This window comes from Camellia sinensis, chromosome 7, assembly GCF_055761805.1.
Source record: "Camellia sinensis isolate YWXY chromosome 7, ASM5576180v1, whole genome shotgun sequence".
Lineage (NCBI taxonomy): Eukaryota > Viridiplantae > Streptophyta > Magnoliopsida > Ericales > Theaceae > Camellia > Camellia sinensis.
Genome location: NC_138967.1, coordinates 131,697,037 through 131,711,714, shown reverse-complemented (window position 1 = coordinate 131,711,714; position 14,678 = coordinate 131,697,037). Strand labels below are relative to the sequence as shown.

Below are 14,678 nucleotides of genomic sequence, written 5' to 3'. Positions count from 1 at the left end.
TCCCACCCTCAGATGTTTTGGAAATTATATTTCCATCCCTGTGATTAAGAGTCTCATTTCACAAATCTCTTACTTATATAAAAGGTAACAACTATTAATAGAAAAACAGAGAAAATTACATTGAAAAAAAAAAAAGTAAAGGAAATGAAGAGGGAAAAAAACAAAAAAAAAAAGTAATGTAAGAAAAGAGAGAGTACATGAGTTTAATGTTTTCATTCCGTTTACATAATTGCAATGACAGGGGTTAGTGTAACTTCTCAAACGTCAAGGGGTGATATGCATTAAACCCAAACTTTAGGGGGTGTAAGTGTTATTTACCCTATAAATAAAGTTGTAAGCCTCAGGGCTAGAGGAGTTGAAGTTGATATTTCATTAATAAAAATTGAGAGCTTTCTCAAATATATATATATATATATATATATATATATATTTTTGATCCACAAAAATAAACTTTATTGATGAAAACAAAGCGCAATATATATGAATACATCAATAAAGCAAAACAAGAGCAAAAAACATCATAGTGAACCTCCAAATCCCAACTAGGTTGGCACCAAGAGGAGGACCACCCAATCATATGCAAGCTCAAGCCACGAAAGTTGGAGAGATACCAACTTTGTTTTTAAACAGAGTATCTCTAGTTTGGATTCGTTCATAATCGTTCGTTATTTGATCTTCTTATTTTCTCTTCTTTCCAACACGCTTCCGTACATCAAAAATTCAATTGTATGGTCAATTACAAACAATGATTAAATTGGTGTGGTGACATGTATCATAAAAAGATTTTTTTCTTTTTTTAAAATATATATATATATATATATATCTTAAGATTTGACGCAAATAACAAATCAAGCTCTAATATTTTAATTATTTTAATTTAAACCCTCAAACTTTTAAATATGTATCAATTATAACCATATGTTAGCTAACTAACGAAATAGGAGCAATTTAGATAATTTAATAACTTTCTGTCGATGATGTTGAACGAAGACATCGGCTATGAATTGGGGAAGGAATAAGAGGGGCAGCAATCTGTTGAGGAAGGAAGAAAGGTAGTAGTGGAGGGGAAAAATGGATAGAAGGATGGCAATAGATTGGAGAAGACGAGGAGTGGTGATAGATGACGGTAAGCTAAGAGTGTGAGGTGACTATCAACAATAATAAAGGGAAATAAAAGTGGTTAAATTGTCTAAATTTTCCCTTCTCTCTTAATTATAACTAAATAATACAAACTAATTGTTAGAATTAATATCATTTTAAAATTTTAAAATTAAAATTGAAATAATTTGATTTGTCACCAATGTCAAACCTTGAATATTTTTTCATAATTTCTTAAAAATGAATAAATAAATAAATAAATAGTACCTGTTAGCAAGAAAAGAGGGGGAAGGAACCAACTAAAATTTGTAATGGCCAAACTGGTTGTGCTTTTCTCTCTTCAAAATTATTCCTTTTAGTTTTACTTCTTTCTAGCCCCTTCCCTATTTAAGAAGGTGGGGTTCTTAAATGTCTCTTCAATTCAACAATTTATTATTTATGAAAAACCATACTGCTTTGCCACTTCTTATAGTGACATCTCTGCAAATTCATTTTTTAGGTCTGTCATACCAACATGTGTTGTGTGGTTAAATGCATCAAACTACCAACTACAGAAATTTAAGTATTTTCTAATATTCTTTTTAGGTAAATTACATTGGTCATTCTTAAATTTTTTAAAAAATATATAATAAGTCTTACTAGTTTGATATAATTATACCGATCACTTTTTCATTAAAATTAAAATGATTAAAATTAATACAAATAATGTGTAGATACATGGATAAATAATATAAAATATATATTTTAATGTAAACAAAATGATAATATCATTTTTCTATCCATACAAATAATGTGAAGATATTATGAAAACTAGTGTAATTATGTCAAATTTATAGGACTCAATGTATTTTTTTCTAAATCTCGAAAGAGATTAGTTTAATTTATTCTAATTGTTCCTGTGTTGGATGTTTTTGTGTGCTGTCTAGTTGGCATATATTTTTTGGGGAATCCTTCTGTTTTGTAAGATGTATATCATATGCAATGCACCTTGTTGTACATTTTTTGGGTACCTATTACGTAATTTTGTGAAATATTTTACGTTTTTTATTATTATTTATAATATTACGACAATTTGCAGTTCATAAATAAAATTACCATTTCTGTGATAATATTACATATTTTATGATTGTATAATATTATCACAATACATGGGATGGTATCACCGTTACACTCAATATTTATGAGTGGCGATGGCATAAGAGAGATTAAATGCAAGGATTGAACAAAAACCAACATGCTCTGCCTCCCGCCATAAAACAATAAATGAAGAAATAAAAGCTCAAGATTTGTCTCCATGAGCTTTTTCAGGATTCTTGTACCTTGTTTAATTAATATTCCAACTACCTTTGTTGTTTGGTAGTTGCAGAATTTAATGCCTACTTCTTCAATACCCACACCACCACAAACACCACCATCTCTCTATCATCTTCCCATAATTAGCAGACTTTGCCATTTGCCCCTCCTCTCCTTTCCTACATAACCCCCCTCTTCCTCCTCTCCTCTCACCCCTCCTCACAAATATTCTTTTTGCACCATTTCAAGTCTCATTCTTGATTTCTCAGTTACATGAGATGTGTGTTGAGTGCTTTATTTCTAACTTTGTACACAAACATGTATTTTCTTTTGGGTTATGACAAGTTTTTCTTTCTTGTATTTTACTTTTGTTGCTTTTTTGGCAGTCTCGAGTATAGATCATTTTAACGGGATATTGGTGCGGTTCAATAAGAAAGTAGTGCTCAAAATATTGGGCTCTCCTTTTTGATTGAGCCGTGCCAATATCACGTAAAACTGCTCTCAATCCTCCCAGCTCTTTGCTTGGTCTCTCTCTCATCAAGATCCAAAGGTAGTTTCTCTGTTTTCTTTTTCTTTTTCTTTTTTCCTTTTTTTTTTTTTTTTAATGTTTTTCTTTCTCATTTGATCAAGGTTGGGTTATTTAGAGTTGATACATGTTGCATACTTCTACTTCTTTCCTGAAAATCATTTTTGTTACTTATATGCAAATACATACATACACACACATATACATATTCTGTCACATTTAACCTTTTTTTTCTCTCTCCTATGGTTGTTGTTGCATAAGGATAAGTACTCAGATTATTGAGAAATGGATCTATAAACCATAAACAAATACCCAAAAATGTGAATCTTTGATAGGAGTACTCTCCAAGTTTTTCCTTCTTAATCTTATATAATGATTAAGAGGTTAGACAAACTGTATTTGGGATATACAAAGTGAACGAATGCAAATACCCTGTTTTGAATTGTATTTCGTTTTTTGTTTTCTGTTTTCATTTTCTGCAATCTTTCAGTAAGCCCCTGTTAACAGAGTTTAGGTGAAATGGTTAATTTTATTTTTGAGAAAACGGCCCCACTGGTCTTACATTTCCATGGGAGGATACTATTTTCAAGCTTGTACTTTCAAGTAGTGTTTGGTTACTGAAATGAAACAATCATTTTATCAGAATATCTATTCTAATATTTGATTCACAAAAAAATGATAAGAAATATATTATAAATAAAATCATCATTCACTATTGTAAAAAAGTAATCATTATATAAAAAAGTTAAGGATTGACAATTCCATTTCACTCTTACCTCGTTCTAGTTAGAGTAGTGCTATACGAACTAAAGTTTGTACAAAATTATGTGGCTTATCGTATTCTTTTATTTGACGACATAAAAGCCCATATTTTCCACCTATACCCTATTGTGCTATACTATTTATTGGCGGAATAGTGTTTTCCACCAAACATCCCATCCAAAACTAGAAAGACATGAACATTGCTGTTCTTAAAATATCAATAGCCCTCCTCCCGCCTCATTCCAATTTTAGTTCCCTTGTAACATATATATATTTTGTTCACTTAAATGAGTATTTATAGAAATCTTAAACTTCAAATTCATGTGTATTTATATATTTTGTTCACTTAAATGAGTATTTATAGAAATCTTAAAGCTTCAAAATTCATGTGTAGTGTTTTTGTGTCTGATAGTACATGCAACCATGGTGGTTAGAATCGTACGATTCACGAATTGATTCATACAATTCGATATGATTTTTAAACAAAAACAATTCGAATGGTACTGTTGAATCGGAAATTGAGTGAATCGTGAGATTCAATTTGCAATTTACTATAATTCATTACGATTTATCATGATTCACTGCGATTCAATTCTATTTTTGTTTTTACCTACATAATGTATGAAACGGCGTAGTTTTCGCTAAACTAACAAGATATATAAAAGAGGATTAATTAATTATATTGATATACATGATGTTATATGTATATATACATAGTTAGTTATATTGATATTTATATCATTTTAAACACATTAAGTGAATTTTTATATGTATATAAATATATAAAATTATATACTATATTAAATAAAATGAATCTTATGATTCACGATTCGATACGATTTCCTATTTAACAAAACAATTCACAATTCGATACGATTTACTATTTAACAAAACAATTCACAATTTGATTATTGATTTGACAACAATACCTGCAACAATATTGAATTGAACGACACCCACCACATTTTGTACAATATTATCCAGTTTGGACTAAACCTGCACGGCTTTAGAACACATTGAATAATGTGAAGGTTCACAACTCAATTTTATTAGTCAGTTTACACATTTCACCCGACAATGTGGGACTTGGTACTCTTGTCCACTCGGACGGGCCATCCCAACACTAACTTTAGGTGATAGATCATCCTTCTTGGCACAAGGTGGGGAACTTGAACCCATGGCCGGCCTTAAGATTTAGGAGGCCGAAGGTGAACTTCGAAAATGAGGTCCTCTTACATTGAAAAATAAAATAAAATTTATAGATAAAACGATAAGTTACAACTTTTTTATTTATTTGTAATCACAAAAAAATTTACTTGCACATATAATCATTAAAATTATAAATAAAAATTTACCTTCATCTATTAAGATAGGAAGTAATTATTACAAATACTTACAAAAATAAAAATCTAATCTTGTTGCTTTTTTTTTTAGCCCCATGTTCAATTGGGCCTATAGTATTTGGGCTTTTTTTTATATCTAAAACACAAAATTATATTTGGCGGTCTTTATTTTCAGCCCAAATTTGGAGGCTCAAGGCACAGGCCTCTCTTTCTAACCCTCAGGGCCGGCCCTGCTTAAATCAATTAGCAGTGTAACACTTAAAAAAGAGGCTATGACTCTAATTTCTACACGAATGAAATGGAATGGAATCTTTAGCATATTAATCTTCTCTTAATTAAGAGAAGATTAATAAGAGATAATTAGCAACATACTTTCTTAGATCTCATCTCAAAAGTAACCAAGTTGTATAAGATTTGAGCATATCCCAAATCAAACAAGTTGAGTCTCACGAGATAGCAAACCTAGAAAAGAGATCGAACACCTTTATCATCATGTTACCTGCAACTACAAAATACTCGGTTGACAAATTTTGAAGATAAGGGCATCAAAAGCCACCAGAAAAATTTTGTATTCTTTATGAGCTCAGCAGCAAATGAAGTGTGACTTAACAAAGAATGGGTAGTGAGAGCCTCTTGCTATTCTGATTGCATTTGGCAATCAAGCCAGCACACTCTTCTCGACTAAAATGGAGAAGGTTGCAAAGCACGGCCTCTCTCTCCATGTGACATTATATATTCTCTATACTTGTGTAAAAAGGGCTAGATTGACTTTCAAAGATATCATTCATCCTGAGTTTGGAAGAACTACAGGGGTGATCCTTAAAACGCAGCAGTATACAGCGTTCTCACTTTCACCGCTCCACCTATGGACCTCCTCAATCCTCTCAACAGACCTACAAATCCCTCTGCAGCTCCAATCAAATGAAGCAACACAGATGTTGCCCACATGGGCCTTCCACTCACAATCTGCAGCAACAAAATGTGCAATCACAAAAATCTGAACCTGTGGTTCATACTCACAATAAACATTATCCATTGCATATTAGTTGCTTTTCTTCCATTTTTGGACCCATTACAAATATCTGTCCGTGACAAATGAGCTCAGTTCACATATCATCTTATGCCCTGCTTGTCGCGGCGTGGACTAGCATTCTACAGCTTGATAGTAGTTCAAGTACAGTGTGAGAGTTCACATGGCTTGAGGGAATAAGAAGGATTCATGTAGCTAACACAAAATATTATAGTCTTTGTTGAGTTGGGCTTAGTGTGTCAATGATGCAGTTCATAGAGCAATTTGACCGTTTGATGGCAAAATGGTAATTTGGGAGATTTTTTGGTGTTGTCAAATCAGGTTGATCAATGCTCGATTTTGGTCTTCCTTTGTTTAAGCCTTTAAATTTGGAATTGTACAATTTTTTGGTAATATTTAACTACTTGATTTAGAGATTCAATCAAATCCATTTTGATTTAGGTTTTTTCAGAAGTTTCTTTTATATTCTAGATTCAAAATTTGAGCTTAACGCAAATTTAAAATTCGTATGAAGATTTCTATTTTCTATATTGTTCTTATTTTTTTCTGTGTTTCGTTCATTCCATACACTACCCTACATCTGCCAGACTCAATACTCATGATCTTCCTCCCATTTGGGGGATTTGTTTTTTCAACAAGAACAACATAATGCCATGAAAAATGAAAAAGTTGAAGAAAATTTTAAACTTCACCAGGTGGTTCTCCACAACATAGTCTCCTGTCATCTATATGCTGCACATCAAGTCCAATGAACCAAGCTCCCAATGAAACATCCTCATTAGCATACTTGTGCAGCACATGCCTGAGATAATTACAGACAAAATAATCATCAGAAATGTGGCATGAAAAGATCAAAACCATCAAATTCCCATTGAAGACCTAATTTTTCATTTTTCACCCCAAGTAAAGTGGAACTTAACTGGTTTATTCAGATATAAGTAGCCAAATCTTTTGAAATGGCATATAGTTGTCATGTAGCATGACAAAAATACTTGTTTCCCATTTCCCCAAATTTCCAATGCTTGGGTTCATGGTACCTCGCTCCCCTGTTCCACAGAATGCACAAGTAAGCTTAAGGCTAAAACAGTTTCTCAACATCCAGTTTAACAGCAACAAATTTGGGACAAAGTTAGGCTTACTTTTGAGCAAGGGCAGGACCAGATTTCATACAACCAATATACACCCGTGGCATTTTCCGGTATCTCCCTAATGTCTCTCCTAGTGTTGCTGCAAAAATGTCCAAAACCTTACCCAATTTAATAAAAGATAATAAAGCATAAACAATACTGCACACTAAGGTTACATAGACATGTATAATTTCAGAACTTCTGATAAACCGTTGTTATCACGCATATCAGTCATTAGATATGGATTTAAAGGTTCAGAAAAAAAATGAGCATCTGTAGTTACCACCTGTAGTATTGAAATATATTTGTTACCTATATGTACATGAACATCATCATCAACTTTGTTGTAAAAATCTGCATCCCATAAAGAAACAGTAGTAGCAAAATATGTTTTTGTTTTGGCAGATAATGCGAGGTAGCCCTCAACGTGATCTTGCTCACATTATAGCAACACAAACATTTTATTCAGAGTAAATCATGAAAGTATCCTTAAAGCGAGCATAGCATGCAGCAGAAGAGGCAACAATAGAAGTATGAGTGAGTTGAAGAGACAAATTAATACCAGCCTTAATAAATCTCAGTGCTTTTTGTGATCTGCTTCGATGGCTCTGTCCAGTATACCTCCGACTGTTGTACTGTCAATGGAGAAAGAGCAGATTAAACTATTCAGCATTTCTAAAACTTCATTATGTTATTTTCATAATCTACAGTAACTAAGATTAATTGCTTACCTGTTACCCGAAAGGCAACCCAAGCGGGCGGGTGAATTGAGTTTCTAAATAAATTGTTAAATTAAATATATTAACTGAATACATAAATAAATAAACTTGCTCAACAATATAAATGAGAATAATAATAAATAAAAAATGAGCAAAGAGAAGAGAAAGCAAATACAAAATTTATAGTGGTTCAGTTCAAACCAAGCCTACGTCCACTACTCAATATCCTCCTTGAGATTTATCCACTATTAATCAAATAGCGTTACACTAACTAGTTTTGAATCCGGTGCTAGTCACACCTAACCAAGTGATCACTCCCGACCACTCCAACAACTAGTTTAAAATCCAATACCTAGTCACACCTAACATAAGTGATTTTATCCCAAAAAAATCATTCAAAAAATATCACTCTTTAGGATTAGAAGATCCTTTACAATTATGCTCATACACTTAACAAATTTCTCTCAAAGAATATTACACAATGAAGTACACAATATAGAAGGCTTTTGAATATCACAAATATATCACTTCTGTTTCGCTGTTCTTCTCTTCTATTATTATCTTCTTCCAACCAAAATGCTGCTTTTATAGCAAAATAAAATATGACTGTTGGGGGTAATTCCATGCCTGCTCCTCTTTTCCTTATTTTTCCTTTCAATTGAATATTTGTTCTACGTTTCATTTTGCTCAATTCATGCCTGCACAAATCAACAAAACAAAGGAAAGGAATAAAGAAAGAAATGGAAATGATTTGAAATGAGATAGCCACATGTGGGTGTCTCTCATCCTTTTTATATTATTATATATAATCAAATCTGTTAGGTTTTATGTCTTGGCAAACCCGTTTGACAAAACTCCTTTGAGTTGTAATTTTATTCGCACTTTTTATTTTCAGTGAGGCTATGAGTGTTTAGATGCGAATCCAACCCGAATTGTGCTTTTCAGAGAAGTTTGTGTTGCTAATACTTTCAAGATTGCCACTTCGCTGATTATGACGGGGATCATTCAAAGTTGCCTGTCCGAGCATGTTATATTTTTTCAGTTTTTCCATTTTTGGCCTTCCCGCTCGAGCGGGGAAAGTGACGCTCGAGCGGGGATTGGAAGCTCTCAGCATCTCTGCAGTCGCCTGTAAAAATACTGGAAGGTGTGATTTTACGCTCGAGCGGATTCTCCTACGCTCGAGCGCATCTCAGTTTGTTCGCACGCAGTTTTTGGTCAGTCCGCTCGAGCGGGCTGTGTTGAGCTCGAGCGGAGATCGCGGGACAGATTCTATAAATTCGCGTGTTGGGTCAGATTTTAGTAGAACTTCTCCAGATCTTCTTTTTGGTTTCTAGGGTTTATATCTGGGGATACTTTGTGAGTTTTCTTTGATGTTTTATTGAGTATTCAACTCATGTTCTAAAGAGAGTACATCAAAGGTTGTGTTTTGTTCTACAAAAGAGAGTGTTGTTCTTCAGTTGTGTATTCTGAAGAATTCGAGCCTGAAGCTTTGGTGGAATCCGGAGTGGCTCATCAGAAAGACAATTCCGTGGTGAAGATGGGGTTAGAAGAGGCATATAGAGGTTGGTTCAATTAGGCGTTGTGGATTCGCTAGGTAATTGAGAGTATACCTGTGTAATTCCTTTAATTCTTCTTAGTGGATTGTTCTTGTGGCTGTTGCCCGTGGTTTTTTTATCACAGTTGGAGGTGTCCAATTGTGGTTTTTTCCACGTTAAATCGCTGTGTCTCCTTGTCTTGATTGTTTGATTGGGATTGTTATATTCTGCTTAAAATTGATACATAATCACAAATCAACATCTAGGGGATTTCTAGATTTTTCAAAATCATAAAAGATGCATAGGAAATTTAATTATTTTAAACCAGTGCTTATATCAAAATGACAAAAATCATTTTCATATTTTGTGTCAAAAGATTGTAAAAAAATGTATGTAATAAAATCACAATTTATCCCATAATATTTTAGACAGTATTGAAATCAAATCATAGGATTAACACTTAGCAACAAAAGACAATGTATATGCATAGGATTAGAAGACTCAGTTTTCAGCCAATGAGGTTATGAATTATGATATCATGATTGTCAAATTATATATGGAATTTCAAACTAAGATCAGGTAGGAAAAAAAATGTATCTATAACAAAAACTTACTGTTGTGTTCTTGAATATGTTTTCATTATCTGCTTTCTGATCTCATTTTTCAAAAAAAAAACAAAAAACAAAAAAACTTGTTTGGCAAACTGTTTTTTGGGGAGAAAAAAAAAAATTGAAGCACCCCACTTTATAGAAACACCAAAAAGTTAATTTTGAATTATTGAATTTTTCCACAAAAATGAAAATGATGTGTGTTTTTGAACTTCTTATTGTTTTTGTTTCCGCAAACATGAAAACTCATTCAAACAAAACCAAAACACAACTGAGAGGGAGATTTATGACCTGGCACAATCCAAGCTAGTCTGGGCCTAAATTAGGGCCTTTGCTCGGTCGGATGTTGGATACGGGCTAGACCGAGGTTTCAGCCCGGTTGTGTAGAATGAGTTTGGAGTACTAGCACGGCCTAGAGATGTGCGCCATGCTAAGTCGGACGGAATTTGTCCTCAAGTCAGGTTTAGCCGAGCAAGTGTCTACTGTGGACTATGGAGCTCGGTTGAGCTCACACTCTAGTTTGACTGACGGGACCGAGCAAGTAGCGCGGTCCTAATGGAAGGTTGTTGCGTCATGCCAAGCACAACTTGGCAAGGCATGCAACGTGGCATGTTCGGATTGCAGGAAGGAGATTTCACCATCCATACGCATCAATATCATTTGGCAGTTTTGTCATTTGGTATTTGGCAATATTTGCACCTACACGTGGAGGAATGTAAGAGGGGAACATATCCACGTGTCACAAGGAGGACAGACAGAGAGGAGCGCGCAGAAACTATATAAACGGTGTTGAGCCTCCATCCACAGGTCTGAAAAATCTTGCTATCAGAGCTACCTACCCCTTTGTCGCCTCTCCTCTCTCTCTCTCTGTCTCTCTCTCTCTAAGGGTGTTAACTTGACCGTCGGAGGATTTTTTCGGCAACCACCCGCCGGGCAGCTCACCGTCCTTGTGCTTTCAAGTCATTCGGAGGGAAGCGAAGCTTGGACACGAGGAGTATGGAGAGAGACGATTATTTGCTCCCCGTACAACAACAAAACAGGCCCTCAGTAAGTTAAACTCGGGAAAACATATTCAAGCATAAACAAGAGGCTTGTCATCAACAAAATCACAACAAAAAGTAGACCCTCACCTATGGCCTATGACGAAGCGAATAATAACACCCTTCTCTTCTTCCAGCTTTTTTCTTCTTTCACCTATTTTCAAGTTTTTCATTCAAATTAGTTCCAAGCAATCATCATAGCAAAAATATACACAAAATAAAATAAAAAATCCAAGAAGCTAGAGGAAATTGAAGCAGTGGGTCAATTTCATTCCATGAACCCTGTGGCATCCAAGTAGCACGAACTGACTCTCTTCTTCTCCGGCTGCTTAAAGCAGTATTAATTCCAACAACCATAAAATATCTTCTCTTCCCAGATGAGTTGGTGTTCTTCAAGTCTTCTGATAGAGGAGAGCCACTGAGAACAGACTCCTGAGCTGCCCTTGCAGCAGGTAATTCCATCTCTAAATTCAATATAGTTTTATCGAGTGTTCTACATTCAATATAGTACACTATAAGGTCCATTTCAAGATGATCAAAAATCAAATGGAAGTACACACAAGCACAACAAGATCTAACCATACAGCATGATGAGTCTTAATGCTTCCCCAAGGATGTCCTTATTAGATTTTGCACTTTACAACCTTCTGGTCCAACTAGAGGAACTCAATGAGATTAGAACATAGAATTAAAGAAATATTAAATTAAGAATCAAAATAAACATAAGTAGAAAGCATGTAGCGAGTGCACAGCGTGATGAGAGAAAGATAGAAATGCTCACAGTTTTGGAATCACAACCCTCTGATACCAATTTTAGTTGCTCAGCTTCTAAGGCAGTCCGTGTGATACTTATAGACTCGGGCACTATCCACATTTTGTCACAATTTTTTTTTTTTTTTTTTTGGGATCAAAATAAAAGCATCATTAACCCAAAAAATAACAACTTAAACTATTGTCTTTACTCTGATTACACTTCAATCTAAAAACAATTTTTTGGTACTAATTAGAGAAAAATTATAACATCGGATCACAAGCTGGTCAGATGGCATCAAAGAGGAACGAGTGTGTGGTTAAAAATCCAAAGATGGTAATGGATGTTTCTAACCCAATTTCTGCAATCAAACTTAAAAGAGAGACATACAAACTAGGAATCCTCATCAGACATACAATCTGGCGGGAACAAAATTAAGAGTATATAGAAAATAATTGAACCTAAACTAAGCAACATAAATTCGAAACAGGAGGAAAATATATATATATATATATATTGATGTATAACTCACTGGCCTCGTTTGTTTTCAGAGGTGGAATAGAGGAGATTCATAGTGAGGGGATTGATAGTGAGAGGATTAAGTAAAATTGTGTTCGTTTTGATGATAGTTGTTAGTGTAGGAATTGTTAAATTATTTTTATATAAAATAATAAAACAAAAAAATATAAAAAATTAAACATTAATATTTAAAAAAAAATTCCCAGTATATAAAAAATAAAAAAAATTCTAATCCCCTCACTATTTTTCCAATACCATCTCCACCTCCTCCATCTCAATCCCCTTTTCAACCTCCATCTATATCACCTCCACTATCCTAATCCCCTCTCCAACTCTACAAACAAACACAACACTAAATAACCCCACCTTCATCTTAATCCCCTCTCATCTATTTAACCCCAAAACAAACGGACCCCAAAACATAAATCAGCAGACTGACCAATACTTCAATTAATAAATTTAAGAAATTAGATGAATTCATGAATACGAATCTTAAAATAAAAAGAAGCAGCAACAGATTATCCACGACAAACTTTTAGATTAATAAAAATGACATACCCATTTCATTGAAGAAAGGAAACACTATGGTGCACATATGCACTCTATAACTTAAAAAAAAAATGGCATAATTCTAATTTTTTGAATCATAACTAAAAAAAATATATATATATCATAACTAAATACAACATGAGCCATAACTAAATAATTCATGAGTCATAATTAAAATAATGTAAAAATTAAAAAAATTAATTATAATTAAAAAATAAAATAACATAACTAAAAGTACATATGATACACCTTTTTAAATGGGTATATATTAGAATTTCCCAAAGAAAAAAAAAAAACTATTATCAATAATATAAAAAAAGAAAAAAAAAAGAAAAAGAAAAGAAAGGACAATAATGAATCAAACTGCTCCATTAAGTAGAGAATAAGAATAAAAAGCAATGATTAACAATTCCAAGAGAAAAAGAAGGGAAAATTAGTCCCTCCATTTTATCCCTTATATTATTTTGTTTTTTATAATTTTAATTAACTCCATTAACACTTAATTTTAAATTTTGTACCAATTTAATCCAATTAATAATATTGATTAGAGTTTTTGAAGGAAAACCATGAGTTACTTGAGATTAACTTCTTTTGCTTTTTATTTTTTATTTTTAAACGTGATTTGAGGTTAACAATTTTACATATAAAAAGATAACATATGCCCATTATGTGCACATTTTCTATAAAAAATTAAAAAAATTAACAATCGTAATTAATTAGTTCAAATTAAGATAAATTCATATTAAAATTGCGCCAATTAAAATTAGACTGAAAAACAAAGTGCAGAAGATATATACCCGCTGGTGAAGATGATTCCAGTGCAGAAACAGCCAATACAAAGCAAAATGGTCCATTTTCTAGATAAAACACTTGTTGAAGGTTGCTCTACTCTGCTCTTCACCAACATTTTTCTTGACAATTCTCTTCTCTTTCTCTCACCCAAAAGGTTTATCAGCAAAACCCATTTGCAAAACAGAGTGCTCAGATTTTAGCAAAGGAATCAATTCCAGAGTGAGCTCTTTGGAACAAATATTCAGGAAGATAGTGCACCCTTTCGTCGTTTGCTTTACTTTCTCTCTCTCCCTCTAAATTCTCTCTCTCTCTCTCTCTCTCTCTCTCTAGATTTACTCTCCCACTACACTTTGAAAGGTCTCACAGAAGGAAAATTCTATTCCCACACACTTAGCCCCCGTTTGTTTTGAGAGATAGAATGGGGAGGATTGATAGTGAAAAATTGTTAGATTATTTTTATATAAAATAATAAAACAAATAAAAATATATAAAAAAATAAACATTATATTTTTTAAAAAAATTCCAATATATAAAAAATAAAAATAAATAAAAAAATTTCTAATCCCCTCACTATTTTTCTAATACCATCTCTACCTCCTCTTTAGACCATCTCCAACGGTGAACCAAACTTAGCATCAAATTTAAAGTTTGGTGAAAAAAACACTTTTTGGTGCTCCAACCGTTTCACCAAATTGATATCAAAATGAGAATTCAACAAAAAATCATCAAACTGAGAATAAGCTGCAGATTTTATCAAATTACTGTTCCTGACCGTTAGAAGAGCTGAACCGGTCAACTAGCCGGTTGTCCGGCCGGTTGACCAACCGATCGACCACTAAAAGGTTCACACAGTTCAAATGAGTTGGTTCAAACAATTTAAAAAAAAAAAAAAAATTGTCTTACCGGTCAACCAGTCGACCACTAAAAGGTTCAAACAGTTCAAATAAGTAGGTTCAAACAATTCAAAAAAAAAAAAAATTTTGCCT

The 14,678-nt window shown here is 33.2% G+C and overlaps 1 pseudogene across 1 annotated transcript; it reads right to left on the bottom strand.

Moving 5' to 3' along the window:
* Positions 1-4,562: 4,562 nt before the first annotated feature.
* On the bottom strand, positions 4,563-14,656 carry LOC114301496 (putative beta-1,3-galactosyltransferase 2; annotated as a pseudogene). Its single transcript, XR_014336100.1, has 8 exons — positions 11,363-14,656; positions 11,172-11,235; positions 7,742-7,814; positions 7,492-7,615; positions 7,192-7,279; positions 6,973-7,098; positions 6,745-6,854; positions 4,563-5,988 (listed from the first exon to the last, which is right to left on the bottom strand). The product of XR_014336100.1 is annotated as a putative beta-1,3-galactosyltransferase 2 (transcript).
* Between the last annotated feature and the right edge of the window lie 22 nt (positions 14,657-14,678).